The sequence below is a fragment of the Ambystoma mexicanum genome, chromosome 10 (assembly GCF_040938575.1).
Source record: "Ambystoma mexicanum isolate Mex_15411 chromosome 10, UKY_AmexF1_1, whole genome shotgun sequence".
NCBI classification, from domain to species: domain Eukaryota; kingdom Metazoa; phylum Chordata; class Amphibia; order Caudata; family Ambystomatidae; genus Ambystoma; species Ambystoma mexicanum.
In genome coordinates this window covers 952,696,256-952,714,263 of record NC_090932.1, presented here as the reverse complement: position 1 = coordinate 952,714,263, position 18,008 = coordinate 952,696,256, and the positions used below count along the sequence as shown (strand labels likewise).

The following is an 18,008-nucleotide window of genomic DNA, read 5'->3' as shown; positions in this document are numbered from 1 at the left end:
AACAAAACAACAAAAGAGCCAGGATTTCACACCCTTGCCAGATGACAATTCATTAAAATGGGCATTAGGGTTTTGAGGTGTTGTTCTCACTTGTGGAAACGTGGGAAACTTTGTTTTGTGCAGAAGGGTAAAACGCGTCTCAGATTTTGTTGTATTTTAAAATGCCACATTGGATCCGAAATATAGTGAAATTCTCTCAGAATAGGAAGAACTGTTATTATCAGGCATGTACTGGTCAGCATCATTATGCAGCCATTCCTTCCATCAATTCCCCAGACTTGTTAAATGCATGCATTTATGGATTGCTGCAAGAATGACATGCCAATATTAGCACTCTTAGAGCATGTCAAAGGTATGAGTGCTTATTTACATCAAGTGGACCTTTCACGGTGTCTCTTGAAGGCTGGCTGGTGTGTGCCTGTTGTTTGTTTATTCTGTGCATTTGTATACATTTGCAAGCCTCAATATTGGAGAGTCAATTAGGATGTGTGTCCATAGCGCCTTTCTTATCTTTACTTGTTGCCTTTTTTAGATAATGATCAGACCAGCACACAGTGTTGTTTCTCAATATCAACCAGGTATCTTCTGTACTCTATCAGAGTCTAACACATGTACTATTTAAATGACTCTTGCTTTCAAATACCACCTGCGTATCAATTGGGATTACATGGACATATATGGCATGGGGTTATTTTAAAATATGAGCTAATTATCAGTTAGTTGCTCCATACCTCAATCTTCATGAACTCAGACTATACATATCTGATGTGAGCCCAATTCATAGTTTCCTGGTACTTTGGGAGGCATTTTAAATAAGACACGTTTCTAATTTGACCACCCTATATCTCATGATGTCCAAGGCTGAAAATAATTAGCGTTGATGATTTCAAGTCATCAGACTGCATGGAAGAGGTTTCCTGCGGTCTAAAGCCTGGTTCTGAAAATATTGATTGAACATTGTACACAGTGTTTCTTATGTGGTATACTGCAAAGATTGTGCATCGTTTCCCATAATTTCCCATTAAGCAATTTCAACACCTGGGGAATGTGCACATTGCTGTGAAGGGTGTAAACACTTTGTGCTCCATTATGCTTTGGAAAAAAGGTGTACAGAATGGCCCTGATTCACAGAAGAGCAGAGGCGTTGTTAGGGGGCGGGGGTTATAGCCCCAGGTGTTTTGGTTGTAGCCCTGGATAGAATCTCAGGGGCTACAGCCAAAAGGCTACCTAGCCCCGAATCCTGACAGTCCAGGCATTAGAGTAGCTCCAGATCTTTTCCAGACCTAGCAACACCCCTGCAGAGGAGTATTACAATGGCACAATCCCATTGACAAACCATCTGTGAATCAGGCCTAATGATTGATGTCAAGGTGAACATTTGGTGGCACACGTGTGCACCGATTGCAAAAAGGCCTGATCCATCCGACATGGTAGAGCAAAATAGTCCTTCCCATGTGATTTATTTCTGGCAAGAAAATGAAAATGCTACAGAGAAATAATGAGCACTTGTTTCTTGAATTAATTCATTCAAGCTAAGACTTTGGAAATATGTCAATACCAGAGCCCACTGACACTTAAAGAGACATGCTACCCTGTTAGCAGAACCGTGGCGCAGGTAGTAAAAAGCATCTCCTGCTAGACGAACTGCAGCAAGGTCATCCGGCCCCATCCATCTGTTATGTCAGGGCACTTACTTTAATTAGGCCTACTTTGAGCTTTCCAGCAGGTTAGTTAGGCACCTCTTTGCAGTGTGAAATTGACCTCAGCCTGACCCCACACATAAACAGGAAGACCACCATTTTGACGTACATGTCCTTAATTTGATAGGTCAGCTAATAGAATTAGCATTGGGATCTCTGACTTGCTGTAATTTATGACAATGCAGTGGATGTCCGTGATGTGATTTTGTCAGAGCAAAATTGTGTGTGCAGTGATGCAGGAAGGGGAAAGAAGATTGCCATGCATGGGTCTGTACCATCGACATGACAACATTGACTTATGGCAAGAAATCCGTTATTGACTAGGGATGCAGTTCATGTCATTTGCAGTACAACTGCGCTGGGCTCTTCATGAGGACACACTACGAGCCTGAATTACAAAGGGGCTTTTCAATGGGAAAATCCCATTGAAAAAAGCTTTGTTAATCTGGCCCTGTGTACGTAAAGTAGCAGTAGGTGTGCGCATGTCTAATTTTCGAAATTATGATAGTTTCGTTTACTAAGACAACACAAAAATAAGTCTCACGGTGGCACAAGAGAGATTTCTGCAATGAAACACTGAAAATGTAATCTGAGGGCAAAATAGAATAAATACGTGACCCAATAATAAACGTATTTCGGATACAAGAAATTGATCTGTCTGTGCAAACATTATAAAGTAACAGTTCTATAGCGTCAGCAGAAACCTTAAACGTGTGACATGAAGCGCATACTTCTGTACCTACTGGTTATTTTAAGTATTGCGATAAAAAGCTGATCTTGAACTCAGCGACGTTTAGGTATCCTGAATTTCTTGCATTATGTGTGCCCTTCATTATATGATGACATAAAATGTCTGATTCAGTGAATTTGTTGCGGGTTGCAAAGTGACTTTACACTGCCAAAAAACACCCTTATTTTACAGAGCGGTACGGAGTGTATTTTTAGAGTACAAAGCCACTTTGCATGGACTTAGTTTTGGTGCAAAGTCAATTTGCACCTCAGAAATACACTTTGGACCGCTCTGTGAAACAGGATTTTTGTTGGCAGCGCAATATCACTTTGCACCATGCTAAATATTCCATTACTCAGGTATAAAATATGCTAGGAGTTGATCCTGCCCAAATCTTGTGCAGTTGTTGTTTGTATGATGGTAGAAATGTGCCATCATCCATAGCTTCACGCTATTTGTGTTGCTTTAAGGAGTGTGCTTGCAATATGTTATTTAATATACTACCTGCAGATAACCACCATTACATGCCTGTAACTATGGGCCTCAGGGCATTACCTGACTCGTTAATGCCCCTGGGGCTCAGGGTTTATTGCTTAAGTAGCTTTAATGAGTTCAGTGGCACAGCGAGTAGAGAGCTCGTTCGAATCCCGGCGGGGCCAAACTCAGCCTTTCATCCTTCCGAGGTCGATAAATGAACACCACACACGTGGGTAATAATAAGCAGCGCTCAGATACCTGAGGGTTCGTAGCGCTATATAAATGCCAAATTATTATTATTATTATTATTATTATTATTATTATTATTATTAGTTAAACCATATAATAAAGTCACCATCTTCAGGAGAAGTTAATGTGTATACAAACATTGTTTGAGTTTGTAAAATAAGATGGCCACTGATCACTACCACAAATAAAAATGTGGTTAAAAAAAAACTAGTTGAACAAAGGGGGGCTGAAAGGAGGAATTATGAACATATTTTGAGATACAATGCATCACCTTTGATCACATAGAAGGGACAGAACTGGGGACATATTTGAAATGTTTGAATCCCCTTTAACGATTATATTTTTAGGACTCAGCTGATTCCCATTGCCAACTGGGCCCTGCTCGAATATGCAAACCATATTTTGGGTACCTACTGTCTAGTATGTGTGCATTGATGATGACGATATGGGCTGAACCAGTTTATTGACCAGAGTTAAACTGAAATTTAAGGCCTCTTGTAAATACCCCCATATTGAGAGGTATTAATACACAGATTAGCGGTCAGATTAAAATAAACAAAATCTGCTATTATTAGTAAACACTAATATGGATCTGTTAATAACTTTTTTTGTTACAAATACACACCTTTCTTTTCCCTTTTTTAGCCGTGTCAATGGACTGGTCCGCCTGCATAGCATCATGCTATCAGCTCACAGTATGCTGGTGACTTTGCTAAATGGCTGAAATGAAAACAGAAAGCACGATGATGGGGCAAGCAAGACAACACTTTTTGCGTTCATAAGGATGTATGTGCCTTGGAATGGTTATCCCAAGTGCAGTCTGGACAGGTCATACATGTGTTGTTGCTTCCATCATTGTTGAATGACACATAGACACCCATAGGGCATATCAGAGACAGTGTCTCACATGGCTGCATTAGCCATGAATCACAGACATTTTGGGCCAAAATTGCCATGGGATTTGTTGCTGAGATGGCTGTTTAAGCTAATTCATAAGAAAGTTATATGCACAAGTCTCTGCCAGGTACTGTATGGATACAGGTTAAAATGGCAGATGGCATGAATATGTGTTGCCCTGAGTTTCATCAGTAGTGAACATGTTCATACTATGAACATCCATGGTTGGATTTGAGAACGAGGCTGGTCTTGGTCAAACAAATAATTTTGGCGAAAACTTCATTTTCTGGAGGAAAACGCTGTACCTGTTTTGAGGGTCTCCAGTCAATATGGGGTTGGGTATGCTTCTTGAGTCCCAACAGCCAGGTGAAAAGTCCATCTGAATAAAAGAAAGCAATGGAAGAAAGTACCTGCTGCAGGGAAGTTCAATGTAAAATAGTTGGATTTGATATGCAGCTTCCCCCACATTATTTCCTCTGGAAATGGTCCTTCTTCTCCCAGCTGAGGCTGAGTTATCGAGAGGCCTGAGCTGGGCCTAGCAGTCCTGCTTCAGATAGGATCCTAGTAATTAAGTGACTTATGCTGCCTGTTGCATCTGAGGTTTAGTGCAAGGACATCCAACTGAACGAATGGCTTCCATTATTGGAATCCTAAAATCAAACCACATATGTTTTAAGCAGTTCGCTTTTAACTAGGAACTGTAGATGTACAGGGTTCACAAACTTTATAGCTGGGCTTGTACCTCACAAACAGCCCTTTTCTCGTAGATGTAAATGCTCGGACAGGTCTAAGAACCTGGACGTGCCCCATGAATTTGAATCTTCAGGGGGCACGTTCAGAGTTTTAAGACCTCTCTTCGACTTGTTCTTCTTTTGGATTTTCTACTCAGCTGTTTTGGCACACTTTGCAAGAAATCAATCTGGTAAACTGGTTATGGGTCTTCTTGGTACAGCTAATGGTTTTTTGATCCTCTTGGTGCTTCCAAACTTCATAGATATTGACACTTGGAAAAATGTTGACTGAAAAGCAGGCATGTTTTCAAATCATAACAATTGCTGCATTTCCATGGATATTGATGATGAGTTGGTTTCTCCAAATATAGTAATTGGTGGAAATAATAGTAAAGTAAATTGAATTTAAATAATATTATTCATACTGCAGTTATTTGTAAAATAGACAAGTTATTTTTACTTCATCAAATATGAGTTGAACTATTGCATTTATTGATACATAATTAATAATTTGTGATAGATTCAATACAAAACATTTCACCAAAAATATATGTAATCATAATTGAGTAGACAATTGCAAGCATTGAATATGACACGATCTTCCATTTGACTATAATATACAAGTCAATATCCTGTAGTGTGTTCAATCCTTGTTTTGTTTATCTATGTGTTTCGGGGTATACTCATCCCCTTCTTCTGGAGTTTTCTACTCACTTCTTTATTTCAGAATTCCAATCTATAGTAAATAATTAATCATAATTTCAGTTACCAAATTATGATTCAATATTTACTATAGATTGGAATTCTGAAATAAAGAATTGAGTAGACAACTCCTGAGAAGGTGAAATGTTTTGTTTTGAATCTATCACAAATGAATAATGTGGATTAAAAAAGGCAATAGATCAACTCATATTTGATGATGTAAAAAGAACTGATCTATTTTACAAAAAACTGTAGCATGAATTATATTATTTAAATTCAATTTATTTTACAATTATTTTAACCAATTACAACTGATTGTGTTTTCACAATACAAATTGGCTGTGCAGGGGATGGGAGAGTACCACAAGATTGTGAACATCTGTTGTTTTATATTCATTAGTACAACCCAGTGTCAAGGTTGGTTTTCTACTTGGCACCCCTCTACCTTTTCATTAATTATTTAATTTTTTAATTAAAATGGGAATGCACTAAGTCAACCACATCATAGACTGTTTCCAAATATCGTAACCATTGAGTAGATAAAGCAGGTTGCAGTTCAGGTCCAGCAAGATGCAGGAACATTTACGTGCATTCTAAACTGCAAATTCCAAACACAATCTAGCAATGTTGTCAGTGGCCAAATATATCTCATCCTTAAAAGGTGGTCATTCTCCTTTTTCCACATTATGACTTAATTCCCTTTGCTCAGATGCCACACTATTGCCAACACACCACAAATGGCTTCTCACAGGGAGATCTCGTCCTTTTCATTCAAAGGGTAGCCATTTGCCAACCATACAAACAGGGCACAAATGCCCAATTCACGTAGCAACCCACATGTCCACTCGGTTATCCCAGTTAGCAGAGGAGTTTTCCATTCATGTTCAGGTAACTTTAAATAGCCCAATCCTGTTTTCCAAAAACAGCGTCTCTAACCAGCACTATCAAAATAAGTTGTGAACATTAATCTTACCCAGAGCAATTGAATGAATTAAAGAATGTACATGTATGCTAGTTGCATTACAGGCAACGTTTCTAATATTTCATCTGACTCCATATTTATTCTTTCGCAGTGAGCACCATGGGAGCACCATAGAAACTTAAATATACTTCCCACTTTCTCAAGGCTTATGCCTTTGGAATGTAAAGTCCCAAAGTTATGTTAGAATAAAAAATGTATGCCAGGGCAGGAGAGACCAGCATTTCTCTCCTCTTGCTGCTCTGAAACTGTTGACTAAAATGAGGGCTCTTGTACACACTATAATTGAGTTGATCTTAGGCAAATCCTCGTCCCCTATGATGATGTGGTGGTATGTTTGGATTGATGTGTTTTAGATGAACACAAGGATCGTAGGTAAGTAGTTGTAGACCTCTGTCTCCCCACTGGGGCAAATCAAGTCTAGATGAGTGTTCAAATCTGGGAATTCACATTTCTTTGTATTGCTTATAGCGCAAGCCTAGCTCAAGAGCAGCAAAGTGCTTTACAAGAGGAGGGTGCAAGAATTGGGCTTGACATTTCATACAGTAGTGCAGCACTGTTACTAGAGAGAGAGAGTGGGATTTTCATTTGACCAGCAGGTACTGTTTAAAGAGCCACATTTTTTGTATTTTGCAGAACTGAATGGTTGTGGTCATTTTGGAGCCTCTGTCGGGAGTCTTTTCTTTGCAAGTTAGCTCTGACTCCTACGTTGTGGTGGTGCGGGTACTCATTTTGGTAAAGTGGCATTAATTCTATCGCTGCAACTTTACCACTGCATTACTGAAATACCATATTACAAGTTTGTCAGTAGGGAGGAAGATCAACTTAAATAACATGTGGCAGTAAATCTTCCCCCTTACTGTAAAAAATCTTTGCATTTACCATTCCGTAAATCTGCCAACAATCACCATGGCTTCCTATGGAGTCAGATAATGGGGAGTTGCCACCAATGGTAATTCCACAGGACCAAGTGGTGGTAATGGCAATTGAATTTTGCAGTAATTTAGTGGATTTACTGCTCAATTACCATCAAACTAGCAATGAGCCCCAATGTGCCCTGCCCATGCAGTGATTGTTTTTGTAAATTACCCCAAATACACATTTGTGTTAATGTATTCAAAGTACATGAACAGTTATCTCATGCAAATAGTACCCTACTTTTGTGAACAGGTGTCATTGGGCCTCATTACGACCCTGAAGGTAACCATGCCGCTTTTTGCGGCATGACGAACCCCATTCTGGGTACCGGGTCCGGGTTCCCTGAATGGGGAAATAGCGGGCCCTTCCGACCTTGGAGGGCCCAGTATTTCCTCATTCTAGGAACCCGGACCCGGTACATCCCCATTCCCATTCCCATTTGAGCCCCCAAAGGGCTCAATGGGAATGGGGAGGATGCTAACAACGGGCCCATCAATGAGGGTCCTGTTGTTGGCATCCTGCTCTGCTCGCGGGACTCGTAATGAGGCAGTAGGGGCTTAACGGCGCCAGCAACTCTACCGGCTCTGTTAACCCCCTACCGCCTAGGTTGTAATGAGGCCCCTTGTCTCTCCTTGCTGGTGAATTCTAACCATTTAGCAGTAACACGACTAAACAGACTATGCAGTATCAGGGGCATGATTATAGAAAACGAAATGCCTATGCAACTGGCACATTGCACAATTACCCAGTAATTAGTAGATTTTGGAATTTCACTAGGGGCAACCAGCCTCCTTCTTTCGCTTCGAATGTGTCACCTTTGGATCTAAAGATTGAAATGCTTCAAAACTTCTGAACTGTAATTCTAGATGTGTGAATAGAGTATTCGATTGATCGAGTCAGATCGAATAATACACTATATTGAATCCTGGGATCCTGGTGGCTTACGAAATAATGAAAAAGGGCCATCAGTTCCTGCTTGAAGCCATTCCTTTGCAGAAAGAGCAGAGTGAGAGGGACCTCCAGGCCTCAATGGCTTAATCTGAATCCATTGTTTCGCAAAATCCCCATCTAGTTTAAAAAATCCACTTTATATTTTTAGTTCCATTTTAAGAATAAATGTTCATTTCCATTTACTTTCGAATTACTTTATCATAATAGAAAACAAAAGAAATCGAGATCTGGCTCGTTGGGGCCCATTGTGAGCTTGGAGGTATGTCATGGGGAACTCCTGCACAACTCATTTTCTGTTCCTCCGCTTGGTCTGTCAGAGTTGCCATCTAATTGTGAGCATGGTAAGATTGGTGTTAGTTCCCAATTTCGAAGTTTGAGGAAAATACTGTGCTGGTAATTCCACCCACAGTAATTACTGCAGCACTTTAACGCTAAGCCTGGAATTCTGGTGGTGAACTAATTCCACTACCACTCAAATAAGTTGCAATAACCGAATTAACATTTTTGACTGCACTGCAAGACTTGTAAATGAGACCCATTGAGCCACTGGGAAGTCATCAAGATGCCCCTTTTCTGCCATACAAACTTAATTTGAAAACGTTGGTCAGGATGGGCATTTTTATGCTTTCCATGTCTCGTACTAGGTCACCTCGACTGAACACCACATTATTTGTATCCTGAAATTAAAAAAAAAAGGTTGCACCTGATATGAATCAATAAACATGTATCTGTTGAAAGGATGTATTTGATCAATAGTAACCTATTTTCTAGAATTGGATTGAGCCAGTTCAAGCCATGCACATGTCCAATCAGACATTTACAGACTCGTTATGATTCCCCTCTTGAGCCATCCCTATAGAGGCTCAAAAGGCTCAAACGAAATTGAACCAACGTTTGCACTATTCCTACTGGCCTGCAAATCGAGCACTTCAAAGCTCACCCCTATCAAGTGTGCATGCATTATTCACCCAACTAGAGCACATTTCTCTTGGTAGACGAGGCTCCCAGGACGCCTTGGCAGCTCCTCCACACTGGCTTTCTTGAATGTGCAGTTATCGGGGCACTTACTTATGTGATCATTGCAGTACATTTGCAGTGAGCCACACTGCTTGAAAGCCTGTGCATCGTGCTCTGCTTTGTGCATGCACCCAGGATGCATGTTAAGTTCCATTTCCTTGTGCAATGTGGTGCAAAGCACGGGGCTGCCCCTTGCACATTCTTTACACACGGGGCGGCGGAGGCTTTGTTAATATGTACGCTGGTGGAAATGGCTGTGCTTTGTCACGTTACAGATATCCTTTCAAGATACTATCACTTCGAGGTTTGGAGTATGCTCTCAGATGAACATTACAGCAGAGCAAAAGGTGCAGTACAACTAAAGGCATCGATGTTTAAGTTTTGCGACCTTGAAACTTTGGGAATTCTATAATTGTGAAGTGTAGTTGGTTTAATCGATGTGAAGTGTAATTTGGAATAGATCCACAAGTACATTTGTGGTGTTCTTTACAACAGTAATCTTTCATGTGCACCGAGGGCCATACCTTCTGTGCATCTTCAAATGAGTTCTTGCACAGTATTATAAATTATCCTCTAATTGGTGGTTCAATAAAGTAGGATTTTTTTTAAATGCATTTAAAGTAGGTTTTTGAAATGGCTCAGACCTAGTTCTGAGGGGCCGCAGAGAATGGGCCTGATTTACAAAGCATTTTTCAGAGGGATTGCACCATTGTAAAACACTTCTAAATCAGGCCCAATATATTTAAATAGAAATAAGTCCATGAGATAGCTCAACGGAACAATGCATTTAATGCATTTGCAGCAGAGGTTTCCACATGACAGGATGGTCACTGGTCCAAATCGCTGCGGTTCGACTAAGCAGCTTATTCTTTCTTTTGGTAAATAGAGAATGCTACTGGGGACAAATTAGTGGAAACCCGTTCAATAAAGTATGGCTGGAGAGATAGCTCAGTGAGTTAACCATTACATGATCTCTCTAGTTTAAATGTCTTTCAGTGGGTCACGCCTATTCAAAAGGTAGTCTCCTTGACCTTATCTACACAGCTGAGGAGTTAATTCAAGTAAATCTCATTAATCCAATGTTATGCATGGACCACTGATATATTTTTTTACAAAGTTTCTGTAGGCACCCTAATTCCTATTCCAACTAATATAGTGTATTAGCGACCTGGATTTTTAATAAAATGCCTACTTGTCTTGTTAAATCTGCTTTGGCTGCAATTACATGCTGCAATAAAATCGTACTGCAGTTATATCAAGGGATGACATCATTCTTGGACCTATATTGCCAAGAGCGACTAGTATTAAACAACATTAGGTCCTGAAGAGTGCTCTGCTTTACTTCTGAAATTAAACTGAGAAAGCCCAGTTGCGCACATTTGAGGAAATGTATAGCTTTTCTCAAATTCCTTTACACCACAATATTATCTTAATATTTCTTACAGGTTATAAAAGATATATCTGCACTGCAAAAAGGAAGTATTGCGCTTCTGAAATCAGTGAGGCTAAAGACACTAAAAATGAAGTATTTGGTATTCTCAATGGGTATTGTATTTTATTGTATAACAATTTATAAAGTGCAATACCAAGTCCCTGAGGCATCTGGTCGCTGCCACACACAGGACCACTAGCCAAAAAAGATGAGTCCCTAATGCAGAGTCTAAAAAAAGAGAAATGTCTTTAATGCTTTACAAAAAGAGATGATCAGACAGCTTGCAGAGGTGGGAAGGCAGAGCATTCCATAGCTTTGTAGCCAGAACAGATCAGGAACGCCCACTCTCGCTGAATGTAGAAACAATAAACAGGATCTGAGACGCAGAGCGAAGAGCTCTTGAAGGAAAACATTGACAAAGATTCTGTTGAAGAAAAAGGAGGGCCGACATGCTGAACAGCTCGGTGGATGATACACAGAATCTTAAACTCAATGTGCTGCTTAAAAGTAAGCCAGTGTAGCTGGTGGAGAAAGGCCAAGTATGAGAAAATCTTGGATCATTGAGTGCAAGACGAGCTGCAGAGTTCTGATGCATCTGATGACAGTACAGGAGGAACTCTGGCTTTCCTAGATAGATCCCATTACAGTAATCGAGTGAATTCATAATGGAAGCTGTGACCACTTGGGAAAGGTGATGTGAAAGGTTAAAAGGCAGCACTTGTCTTAAAACTTTGAGTTTATGAAAACCAGCATTACATATTGAAGCAATCAGTGCCTCTCTAGATCCTGGTGGCTGAAGTTTGATTTCAAAGCTCTTAGCTAATACACCTGCCTTTGGACAATGGCCCAATGAATCATGCCAAGAGTACCCATTGCATAGGTTACTCTCAGCCTGGGTGCCCGACCATCAAGATCTCAGTCTTTTCATCATTTAACCTCAACCAGTTTTTCACCACCCAGTCCCCGATATCAACCGGGTAAAATCTAAGTTCACCAGTAGAGTCATATTCAGGGGGTATTAAGACAAAAAACCAGTTGGGTGTCATTGGCATAGGTATAAAACCCTATGTCGTGAGACATGATGAAATCCACGAGAGGATGGAGATATATGTTATAATCAATAGGCAACAGAGAAGATCCCTTGGGGACGCTGCATCTTACAGGTGTGGAATTTGACCAAACGGAAACAAAGTAATTGTTTGGGTGCCATTTTACAAAGAAGACCAAAACCATGCAAGAGGGTGTCTGATGATGCTGATTGCCACCATCCGTCCAAGATGAATGGCATGATCGATTGTAACGAATGCCACATAGAGGTCGGGCTAAATAAGCACCCAGACCTTACTGCGGTCCCAAAGCATGGCCGTATCGCTGGGGACAGCAATTATCACAGACCGTTCCTCTAAGGGCTCTAAATCCTGCCTGGTAAGAATGGAGATGAAAATTGGATTACAAAAAAAACATGAGAGTTGTGGGTTTGTGAAACATTGCGCTAGATCTGTTACTATTGTCCACAGGAACTTGTGAATCTCTCACTATTTATTTAATCACTAAAATTGGTGGCATATACATGTATCAAATTAAGTGCTTCGGGCACTATTACTATTAAATTAATCAGCTCTTTTTGTCACAATTCGTGACTCTTTCACCATCTGTTAGTTTAGATCTGATCTTTATAAGATGCTTTTAACAATTCTCCCAGTCCCCAGTGTAAGGAATAAATGGTATCAACAGTAAAACAGACACAAGTGACCACAGTTCAAGGGTGTTTATTGAACTTCAATTTGGTTTGAAAAGCACCTATATAACCCTAAATCTAAAGATGGGAGCAAGCTATGACCTTCAAATAATAATAACACAGTCCTAGTGGTGTTTTATAAAAATAAAAAGGGCCTACACTAATAAACCTATTGCCAAACCTCACCTCTAAATACAAATAGTGTGGGAAACCATGCTATCCAAAAGAAAAGTGTTCAAGAAATGATATGTCAAGATATTCAAGCCATTGACTTCCTTTCTCCACAAAATCAGCATGGGAAGAGGCAGGACACACAATGTTGTGCGCAATCTCTAGCTTATCTAGCACAAGGGTGCAGTCCAAACTTCAACATCATGGCCTTCTGTTCCAAAGTCTCTTTGCCATTCAAAGTCTCTTCTTTCAGAGGGTCTGATGCAACAAACAAATAATAAAATACCTTTCCTTTATGTATTTTACATATACACAATTTGCTTAAGTGATTTACTATTCACTTTGGATCCCCCTCCACCAGGCTTAGATCCCTTTTAACACAATGTTCTCAGGATTTTCACATATCCAATTTCTCTGGTGATTCACTGTTCACCCCAGAGCCCCCTCCCTCTGCCGGGCTCGGACCAATTTATCTATTATAACACAAAACGTGTTTTAACCCAAAGTTTTCAATTGATCTCCCTGAGCCATGCTTGGACCAACTTTATCTACTTTTTTATTAACTTTCTTTACTGTACCAACATCAAAGACTTTCGATTGTGTGGGGGATTTTGCTTGACCCGTCGCAGGATCACTTTGATTCACAATCCTTTGCCACTCTTTCACTTTTGTCAATTCTCAGCTGCATACCTTACAGAGACCTTCGATTGAGCACGCACACAGTGCCGGGCCTCTCTGTCAAAGGTATCGTATCTTGGTTTCGAAGTTCAATCACTCGTCTGCAGTTCAACTTTACTCGTGTTGGTTATCACATGTGTTTCATACAATGTTTGTTCCAGCACTCGCCATACAACGTTGCTGCTTGCAACCTTGGCTTCAACACAGACCGGTCTTGTATTGGTCTCCCCAACTAACCGGCGCTGTTCATTTCACTGATGGTGCTTTCTTGTTGGAGCCAAGGACAGTACCACGGAAGCTGGTGATTCTCCCTGCATTGATTATCCATGTGAGAGAGCTCGGGTACCTCTGACACAAAATGCAGGATTCCTCAGTCTGGTTTCCTGGCCTTACGCTTTCTACTCTTGAGGCTTTCTTAAAGTAACAGTTCCTTGTCAAAAAGATCAAGGGAACGTCCCTCCTTGTGATCCCCTTCTGTTTCACTGTCTTTCTCCTCTTTTTAAACTGTCTTCTTGGAACTGCTGTTTCCTCATGTGCTTTGCCTCACTCAAAGTGTGCTCTCGTGCTCCACCTTTCATTCTTGTGGGGAGCAGTAATGGAAGTCATGTATGTGTGATAGTAATTGCCTGACCTTGCCAGACCATTGTATTGGGACACATCAGGTATACGGCTCGGGTGTTAGTCTGTTTTCTCTACTACAAGCTGTTTTCATAGCAGGCTGTCTGTGGGAAAGTGCTTCAGTTGTAAAAGGGGGGCGGAGTGGGTTGAGTTCCTAAATATTCTACCTGGTAGGATGGGGTAAAGCTGTTACAGGGAAAGGGATACCGCCTCTCACCATCTGGGGTCCCACTCCCCAAAGACCCCTCATCCAGTTGATCCTCCCGCACTGTTCCACCCACAGGAACTGGATCCAGAAGGTATGTCAATGTCCTTTTCCACCTGGCTATTTGCATATTTGCATACTAGGAATGCATAATTGCAATCTGCAGTGGGCTTCTCTGCCTCCTTATTTGTGAGCAGTTGCCGAAGGTTACTTATATGTTAATTCCTGCATTGCATAGATATTTAGGACAACTTATATGTGATTATTACATATACAGTGATGCTTTATTAGTAAATTCCCTACTATTTTTTTCCACTTCGTTTTTACAGTAGAAGAGAACAATGGTAAGAGTACATCTGACTACGTGAAAGTAGAATGACAATGTTTGGTGTTCTATTGTTTGAATCACTAAACATAAACACTGATTCTTTTTTAGATGCAATGGCAGTATGGAATTGCATTATTATGTATCTGCATATATATTGAGAGTTGGATATTAGGTCAATTGTACGAGTGTCATATTTATACTAAAGTAACTTCAGTACATTATACTGAACAACACTGGGCACACAAGATAATATGATGCACTGAAGGAAGGATGTTGATTTCCTGTTTAAATTTATTTTATTAAGATCAATAAGCACACAAGGTTCATCAATTACTACAAGAGCAGATACAGATAAGCAGATAATATACCATATAACTCATACAAGGCAAATTAAAAGGCAGCATAGCCTTATGTGGTGCTATGTACATTCTATATCCTAATGCATAACAAATGCAATTACGATGTTGTGTAAAATATGTATCATAGATTTGGACACACAAGACAAACATGTACAAAAAGATGGGAGGGGTATATTAAAGATATACATTAGCAACACAATTATCTTCTCTACTTACTAGAGGCAGCATTGTCCAAGAATTTTAGAAACAGCTGCAATTTTAACTCATGTTTGAGCTGTGAAACTGGAGACATAACATTGCATTTTTCCATTCTATGGATATTACATACAGAGTTGCACCATATTTTAAAATGGCAACGCTTGAGATCTTTCCAATTTGAGGTGATTGCTTGGATTGCTATAGCAATAAGGAGATCAAACAAATAGCATTGATTTTGATCAATTGCTGGCTGAATTGCATTACTCCCAAATTAAAGAAAAGTAAGGCAGAAATCCTGTTGCAAAAGACAGATATGTTTGAGAGTTTGGCAAATTCTTCCCCAGAATACTTTTACATGGGTGCATTCAACAAATAATATGCTTAAAGGAGCCTTGAGTTTGAAAACAGCTCCAGCAATTATCATTTTGTAGGATTCTTCCTTTGAAGAGAATCAGTGGGGTAATAAAGGCCCTATGATGGAAGAAAAACAATGTTTGGAGTAAGCTTGCTGAAATGATAGCTTTGGATATATATTTCCACACAGATGGCCGGAATAGTTGGGAGTCAGGGAGCAGTCTTGCTTCCATGCCACTTGACATTTCCACAGATTTCCGTTTGTTGGCATGGATTACCTTATCTTATCAAACATAGACGCTGTAAAATTTGAGTAAAACATAGGTTGTAATCTGTCAGCTTGATAAACATTGACCTTATATATTAATATGTCATACTGTTCTGCATCAACCAAACTCAAATATTGTTGCATAAAAACCATCAGTATATGATAGCTGTTCATCACTTCATTAAAGGTAAGTGAAATACCCTGAATGAATAACTGTCCAACATATTTAACACCGAGAGAGAGCCATGGCTTCCAACATATGATTATTTTGTTAGCCTTTATAAGGGGATTTATCCAAATATATTGTGAGACAAACTGGGACATTTTAGTAATAGATGGGAATAAATATGATCGAAGATATATGACAGTAATATTGATACTAGCACTAGTAAAGAATCTATTGTTTTCCTTAATATAAGGGCAGACCAGAAGACTATGCAGGGAAACCACCGCTCTCTCTAAAAAAAGCAATTGGACATATTAAAATCAGTGGGAGTGAACCACAATTGGGTTTGATGTAATACGAAGGCCCTGTGCTATTTTTTGAAATCTGGAAAGCCAACTCCACTATCCGCTATAAACTTTTTAAGTTTACATAGTGAAATTCTAAGTTTCTTTTTCCCCCCAGAGAAATTTGAGAGATTGAAAGAAATAAATAGGAAGGGAAATAGGGAGCATACATAGAGTATAGAGTAAGATTGGGGAAATCAGCATTTTTATAGATTCAAGCCTACCTCCCCATGATATATAAGGGGTGGGGGGCATGAACCAGTAAGCTCCTTCACTCTGGTTAGGACGTTTGCTGTATTTTGTTTAATAATATCTTTGATTGAGGATGACATATGAATACCAAAACATTTAACACATTCAGGGCACCATTTCATACCAGAACTTGAACAGTGAGTTTTGGTAGAATGTATATTTAATGGAAGGATTTTTGATTTATCTTTATTAAGATGTTATCCTGGGGCTAAAGAAAATTGTGTGATGATGCTGAGTATATGATGAATACAAGTGTCCATTATATTCAGAAGCAGTAGAACATCATCAGTACACAGTAGTTTTAATCTGAATATCCCCATAATGGATACCAGTTATATTGTCATCGTGTCTAATTGCTTCTAGGAAAGGTGCCAATGCTAGAATAAAGAGAAGGGGAAAAGGGGAAAAGTACCTCTGTAAAGAGAGAAGAAGGAGGCCATTTGACCATTAAAAAAATGAAGTTTTGGGGTTAGAGTAAAGTACTTTGATCCTTGATATAAAAGGATACCTAATCCCATGCCATTTTAGGGCCTCAAACATATAGTTCCACTCCACTCTATCAAAAGCCTTTTCAGCAACAAGTGCTATTGCCACATGTGGGTTGGTAGATTTCTGAATGATATTAAGGACATTAGTAAAGAGTCTGATATTGCCTTTAGACAATTGTCCTTAAACATAGCCCACGTGGTCATTTTAAATTAGATTTGGATAAAAGGGAATTAGTGTATTAGCTAGAATTTTAGCAAACATTTTGCAATCAGTATTGATTAAGGAGATGGGTCTGTCATTTTGGGTTAGTTCAAGATCTTTGTTGGGTGTAGGGAATACGATAAGCATTGCTTCCAAAAAGATTCCCATAGCTTGTTCATTAGCAATGAAGGAAGCATATAGTTCATTAAGCTTAGGAACTAAAAGGTCATTACAGTGGGCGAAAAAATCAATTGGAAAACCATCTGGACCAGTAGCTTTACCTTTTTAAAGGTCTTTGATTGCCTTATAAATTTCACTAGGGGATATGGGAGCATTTAATGTTTGAAAATTTGCATTTAAATATGAATTATGATGTATATGCCTAAGAAAGTCATGAGTGTGGGGACTGTTGGCCAGAGCTTCAGAATAATATATATTTTTGGTATAAAGAAGAAAAAGCTTGTAAGATACTCTTATCAGTTAAGACTCTATTTCCATTATGATCACTAATGACTGTTATCTTGGCTTTATATCTCTTCAGTTTAAGATAAGATGATAGAGTTTTGCTGGATTTATTTGAAAATTGATACATGTTTGCTTTGTGCTTTAGGAGTTTGGCACACAAGTATTGTGCAACCAGTTTATTATACTGTATTCTAAGTCTAGTGATTTTCTGAAGAATGGGTGCTGAGTTAGTATGTATACATTTAGATTCTAAATATTTAAATTGTTCTAAGCAAATCCTCTGCCTCTTGCTTAAGTTTTATTTTTTTCCTTTTGATAGCAGTAAAATATATGAACTGTCCTCTGATAACTGCTTTATAGCAATACCAGTATTTGGCAATCGAGGTATCAG

The 18,008-nt window shown here is 39.4% G+C and overlaps 1 protein-coding gene across 6 annotated transcripts in view; it reads left to right on the top strand.

Annotated features, from left to right (window-relative positions):
• NLGN1 (neuroligin 1) overlaps positions 1-18,008 on the top strand; it is a 1,353,775-nt gene that overhangs the window by 630,821 nt on the left and 704,946 nt on the right. The window lies entirely within an intron of this gene.